We start from the raw sequence: 6981 nt of genomic DNA on the forward strand, positions 1-6981 counted from the left end.
GGGCGCACGGACCTGGGGCTCATCGCCTTCTGGCTGTACTCCCGGATGAGATGCGAGAAGCCAGGAGGATCCCAGCACCCCCCCAGATCTCCAGGGCAGCTGGAGACCTTGCAATCTTGCTGGCTCTCCCAGGGCTGCTGAGGGCGGACAGGCTTTTAGCTCAGCTTAGCTATAGTGGTCCCCAGCACCACTTACTTGTTCTTGGTGTGGCAAAAAAAGCCAGAGGCTGGCTGTCCTGGCTGAGGTGCCCCTGCCAGCCCTGGCATGGGGAGCACAGCTCCTTCCCTGCCCTTGCCTGCAGCGTCTGGGGACCCCACTCTCTGCTATTCTGCCTTCCCATCCCAGCCGTCGCAGCAGGGGACATCAGGGCACAGCAACGGAAGACACTCAGCCACCTTGTCAGCCTGAGCAGGCGGCTCCCAGGACAGGAGCGATGACACCGCAGGAGGCCAGGCACGGCCCAGCCTCTCACCCTGCGGGGATGTGTCAGCCCTGCCACGACCCTGCCCCTCCGGCAGCTCTGGGAGGTCTCGTGGGCATTTAGGGTGTGGAGGTGGCTCTGTGCTTGGCTGCACAGGGGACAGGACCCTTCAGAGCTGGGGCAGCCCCCTGCCAGCAGCACAGCTGTGGGGCTGGGGCTGCGGGCTCTGCGGAGCTCTGTTCCTTTTCAGACTGTACTGTTCCTGAAACTAATTTGCCTGCAAATCATTTACTCACAAGAAATAAAAAACAACCCTGAGAGTGGCAGTGGAGACCCCAAACCCCATTTCAAGACCCCTCCTTTCCCCTCCAGCCTGGAGCCCCTGCTCTTGCACCGTGCCTGTCTGCCTTCCACCCTTGGCCCAGCTGTGGCACAGAGCTTGTGCATCCCCTGGAGAGCAGATCTAGAGCTTAGCAATGTGCCAGAGATGCTTACTCCTTTGTACACAGGATTGGATGAGATATCCCTCCTGGATGAAGGCAGCACTTTGCCCCTATTCTCCAAAGGACAGACTTGCAGGGCTGCAGGATCCTCTGAACTTCATTCCTATCTTCTTGGGAACAGAGTGGTTCATGCGGCAGCCTTGGGCAGGAGCCCTGCAGGCTTTGCCTGATGCTGCTACACGTGCCACGGAGTTTGTAGGCTTGTCCCCAGCCCTGCACCTTGCTACCTGTGCTACTGACTCACAGCCCGACCTTCGGCTGGCTGCCGCACCTCCCTGTGTCATTGGGCTTTCCTAAGAGTGGGCTCGGCTCAGCTGCCAGCCACCCGTCCATGGAAATTCCCCACCGCCCTCCCATCCGCAGGACCCATTCTGCCTTGGCACCCCAGCATCCTGCGGGCTCTGCCCCTGGCCAGCCCCGCACGCTATCCCTAGCAGATCTCCCACCCTGGAGAACAGCCCGTGTCCTGACTTTGCAAAACCCCAGTGGCCCCAGGGATTAGCAAGCCCCGACAGCGCTGGAGGAGGAGCCTGGCTGCGAACACTGGCCTCTTTGTAATGGCTGGGAGCAGGCGAGTGCCAGGCTCCTGGTATTTATTTATTTATGGAGGTGAATGCTAACAGCTTGTTTGAAAGGAAAACATGTTCCTCAGGGCCCTGCGGGCAGCTGTTCCTCCCCTGGCCCTTGCCACAGCCAAGCCCAGGCACCTCACACTCCCCCAGCCCGGGCTGGAGATGTGGCTGGGTGGGTGGGAAGGGCTGGGAGCACCCAGGTCTGACCCTGTCCCCAGCCCAGAGCTGGTGGCCCACTCTGGCCCCCCTGCAGGCTGTTTGGGAAGGGTGAGACTGCAGCAAGGAGAAGTGAAGATGCTGAGATCTTCATATTTATCCTCCATCAGAGGGTGTCACCCCACTAACCATGGTGTCACTCTGGTTCCTGCCTTGGTCACCCCATGCCTGGTCCACCTGGGCACCTTCTTCCCCAGCAGTGGGGATGGGACAGCAGCCCCGCCTCTCCTCTACCAAGGAGCATCATCAGATCCTTGTGGGAGTTAGTGGCAGAGTCACACTGAGATGGCCCTGTGCTGATCATGGCCACAGAGAAGACTCCATCTGATAAGTATGGTATTTCTGAGTCAGGACCAGAGACCCGGCACTGCCTCTCCAGTGCCACAGGAGGCCCGAGGTGTTTGGGCAGCACATGCTCATCCTTCGTTGCTGGTGACCTGTGGAGGGGCATGTGTGCTGCTGGGGACACTCCAACTGTCCAGCCACTTGGTGCACTGCGGGAGGATTTAAGGCACGTGCTGATGAGCAGTAGGATGTGATGGTGGGGGTGCGTATGTTCGTGCCCATCGGTTCTGCTGCAGCTGGGCTGGTGGTCTCCCAACAGCACACCGTCATGGCTCTTTTGTCTAGCAAGGCTGGGACAGGTTCAGTGGGAGGTGAGAAGTGAGCTAATCACCAGGAGAAGCTGATTGCCATCGGTGCTTTAGGGCCCTGTCCTAGCAGGGGAGGGCTGTAGGAGCACCCAGATCCACTGCAGCTGCTCTTCTGGGCACAGCTCCTGCTGGTGATGGAATGGCCTGAGCCAACCTGGACCACCTTGAGCCTTGTCCACACACTGCTGGACTTGGCTGTCCTGGAAATGGCCACAGGAGGACAATGACCACCCAGGACACCCAGACAGTGCTTGTAACAAACTGTGTATCGATTGGGACCCCTCTTGCATGGAGCTGGTGAGCCCCCATAACGCTGTGGGTCATTCTCCAAGCGCAGATCTGAGCTGTTTGTTCTTCAGCTGATATAGCACTGGCTTTCTCCCAGTGTGGCTTAAACCAGTTCACTAGTGACATAAATGAGCACATCAGCCATCCTGTTTCTGCTGAGAAGACACCAGCACCAACCAGTATAACTTTACTGCCTTGAGCTCACCCCACACTGAGACTGGAGAGGTTTTGCTCTGTCATCAGCAGACTTTGGTCTGTAGATGTCTTCACATTATCCTTCTGTACTTGGAGAAATCAGTTCAAACCAGCCCACCCATTTGATCAGTGCAGTTTCCCAGTGGCGACTTGCCTGGGAGAAGCCTGATGAGTCCGTCGCTGGCTGAGCTGGCAGCACCAGGGACGTGGGGTCGGGTCCTGGGGTGCTTGTGAGCTCTCCCCAGCTGATAGCCCTAGCTAGCTGTGAGTCTGCAGCCACCAAACAGGAGATAACAAACCCTAACAGCAAAAAGCAGAGTTCAGAGCCCAGCCATGGCTGAGACCTTGTCCCTGGGACAATGATGGCACGGAGGAGGGATCGTATGGGTTCAGAACTCCTGGCCAGACTGCAACAGACCGAAGGTGCACCTCCGCTCCCGGCACCCACCCTGCTCTGGCAAATTGCCTTTCCCATGTAGAAATTCTTGTATCACCACCACCATCATAGAGCGGTAACAGCATCCACAGGGTAAAGCAGATCTGTTTGCCCCTAAAAGCAAGGCTGGTGAATCTCTCTCATTTCCCGCAGCAACCCATCTTGCTCCAGCAGCTGTGGCTCTCCAGGTCTCCCCATCCCACAGTGTCCCTGTTCAAACTGGATCCACATTTTTATTGCAAAGCCTGCAACGGGAGGAGCACAGGGAGTCAGCAGTGGGGACACGGCCAGCGCTGACCCTCCCTGCCAGGTGCTTGTCTGTCTCCACGTGCTGTTTGCTCAGTGCTGGGTGCCGTGTGAAGGCAAACACGGCTGTGCCAGAACGAGCAGAAAGGAGGGCAAACAGAGGCTGGCACGACCCTGCAGCTTCCCCCTGCGGTGAGTGGCATGGGGGCCCAGGTCACAGCCAGAGCTGATGGCACCCCAGGGCCCTGACAGCCCCTCACCTCTTCCCTGAGACAGCTCAGAGGTCGACGCACAGGAACCACTGCTTAAGGGTGCCTTGTCCCAAGAGGAGAGCTGCACCACCCATGGCATGGGGGCATGGGGGGCTCCGGCTCAGCCCGGGGGCTTCAGCTCAGCCCTAAGCCATATTTACAGACCGCAGATGTAAAACTGCCATGTGAGCCAGGTGGACCAAGTTCCCAAGGACAGAGAGACTGGTGGCTGCTGAGGACAGAGGGACAGTCTCCAGCAGAAGTATGAGTGATGCCATCAAGCTGTTTGCCATCTTCATGCTCTGTCTTAGGAGCAGAACCTGGACTGGTCGGTCCTGCTATGGAGGAACAACCCTGTGCCCCATCTGCAATGTCCTCACACCCCGCATGCAGCACCCTGCCCCCTCTCTAAGCCCCAGGTATGTCCCCTGCTGGTGTCACATTTGCAGCCAGAGTCTGGGGTGACACACCCCCAGACCCCTCCGCTTTCAGCTCCCTTTGGCTGCCCCGAAGGAGAGGAGGGAAGGGAAAGGCTGAAGTGTCTCCCCAGTGCTGCCCGGGGAAGGATGGACCGGGTTCAAAGCAGGGGTGGCAGCAGCGGGGTCTCATGTCCCTGTCTGAAAAAATGAGGTGGCGGTGTGAGGGCCTGGCCAGCCTGGCAGGGCTGCCTGCACCGAGGCAGCAGCACCTGGGGGAGACAAGGTGCCTGTTCGACCCGAAAAGGGCCATGCTGGGACCATGTGCTCTCAACTCCTTGAGAACCTGCAGCCCACAGTCAGCGCTTCCAGTCCAGGACCCGGCTGACCCTTGGCTGTAGGAGCCTCCGAGCTGATGTAAATGACCTCCTCCTCCTATAATTAGTACAACAATTTGCTGGGGAGCTATGCTAATTTCTCACATGATGTTGCAGGTCAGAGACAGTCCTAGTTTTCCTCCTAACACCTGCGTAGCCTGACCTACTGAGAACACACCCCACTCATCACCTGTGTGCCATGGCCGGCTCACTGATTGACCAGCCAAGGGGGCTCAGCATCCCTGCCGTGCCAGGAGCCGCGCTGGCCCAGACCGGAGGGATTTGGCCCTGGGAAGTGTGGCCTGGTTGCATAAGAGCACTGGAATTTGCGGGGCCACCTCTGCCAGTTTGAAGCAGACAGAAATACAGCGTTCACAGGCTGATAGCTGATGCGTGAGGTGTGTCTGCAGATAATGACGGTGGGGTCTGAAGTCCAGGAGATAAGAGGCTGGGGAAAGCAGCCTGGGGAGCTTTCACCAGGAGAGATTTCAGGGTCCTGCAGTGGGAGCGGAGCAGGTTCCCAGTGCACAGCGCTGGGATCCGCCAGGTCGTGCCGGGAGAGGGCAGGTCCCCACCGGCCATGTGTCCAGCGTGTCTCTGGCTGCCTCCACCCTGCTCAGCTGTGCACAGAGCACAGCCCTGGCAGCGGCGTGGGGGGACACCACTGGGGGATGTGCTGGGAGCAGCGGAGGGTGCCCAGACAGGGATGGTGGAAGGCAGGAGAGGGTGAGGGGCACCGCTGGGGCTCACAGCGGGCAGAGCAGGGGAAATGCTGTCAAAGCTCCCTGCGCCCGCCCTTCCCCGCACAACGGCCCTTTGTCCGTGCCTGTCACAGAGCGGACGATGTCCCTGTGCTGCTGCTGCTCCCTGAGCAAGTGCCGAACCCCATGGCCCCCGTGGCTGTCACAGGCAAAATGGGAATAATTAGAAGGAGGTGCCTTTTATTACAGGTGTCTCTGAAGGCCTGGCAGAGTCCGACCCTGGGGAGCTCTTTGATCTCAGCCTTTGAAACCCTATAGCTTTGCTGACAGAGCTACACTGTGTTTCCAGGTCACTGGGATGATCATTTCCATCTGGGAACAATGAGCTCTTTATGTCGCCCTGTGTGCTGGACCCTCCCTGTGTGAGCAGACCAGTGCGTGGGGAGGATGTGCTGCCGCACAAGTCCTTGTCGGGTTCTGCTGCTTCTCTGGGTGGATGATACAGTGAGGGACAGCAGCGGGAGGAGCCCACCCAGCTCAGCATCCTCATTCCCCACGGGAAAATGGGAAGCTTTTAGTGCCAGGAGGTCAAATTCCCTCAATGCATAGGCCTGGGAGAGAGCCTTTTGTCCCCGGGATGTACCACAAAACCCTCCTGCTCCCCTCGGGGAAACCCCTGCACATCCCCAGCCCCAGCGGCTAACCCAAAATCCAGCCTCTGGGATGAGCCAAGCAGGCACACGGTGGGTTTTTGTGCCTCCCAGTGCATCGCAGCCAACATCTCCCTGCAAGGAGCAGGGCATGTCAGAGCAGGTCCCCAAGCCTGGGCACTGCAGGGTGGGCACCCCTGCTGTGTGCTGCCACCAGAGGGGAAGGCTCCTGGCATCGCCCCTGAAACAGCAGCTTCCCAGGCATTGTCCTGGGCCCCTCAGTGCTCCAGACTCTTCACACTCAGCCCCCTGTGCTCTGACGGTGCCTGGGCAGCAGGAGAAAGCCCTAAGCCTGCATTTCTCAGGGCAATACAGACTTTGCTGGCTGGATACCCCTGCTACAGAGCCTGGGAGCTGGTCACCTGGGGACAAGTCAGCGAAGGACTTGGGAAAGAGAAGCTCCTCAACACCCTACTGGCCCTTGTCCCCTTTTGGGACTTTGTCTGAACTGGAAAAACAGCATCTGAAAAAACCAGTATCCTCATGGTCTGTCTCTGTACCTTTTCCAGCTCTGCAGCCTTCCCCAGCCTGGGAATCTGCAGAGGCACCTTCAGCGCCCCTTCCTCTCCCTGCTGCAGCCTGCCCAGCTCCCTTGCCTGCTTGGGGGGGTCTGTATCTCCACCCTTCTATGGGTCTCAGCTTGGCATGAGGCTGCTGGAGGCTGTTGTTTGCAGTTGCCTTTGTTAAAACAACACCTTGTTCTCCAGCAGCAGGCATGGGGACCGGTTGTGCAAGTTCCCTTTGTTGTGACAGTTTTTCCTGGGGCAAGATATTGACTCAATGAGCTCCAAGGTCTGGTCCCTGGGGAACAGGGTGTCCCCAAAATTGCTCTGGCAACATGCACTGGGACATGTCTGGGTCCAGTCTGACCTCTTTGGGCTATGCTTGGGATGCTTATCATCCCCATGCACCATGATGGAGTGTGGCCATTCTCAGCCTGAGGAACGAAGTGACTTGTCCCTGGAGAAGCCATTGGTATTAGCCACTATCTTCCAC

The sequence above is a fragment of the Pterocles gutturalis genome, unplaced genomic scaffold, assembly GCF_000699245.1.
Source record: "Pterocles gutturalis isolate BGI_N339 unplaced genomic scaffold, ASM69924v1 scaffold15078, whole genome shotgun sequence".
Lineage (NCBI taxonomy): Eukaryota > Metazoa > Chordata > Aves > Pterocliformes > Pteroclidae > Pterocles > Pterocles gutturalis.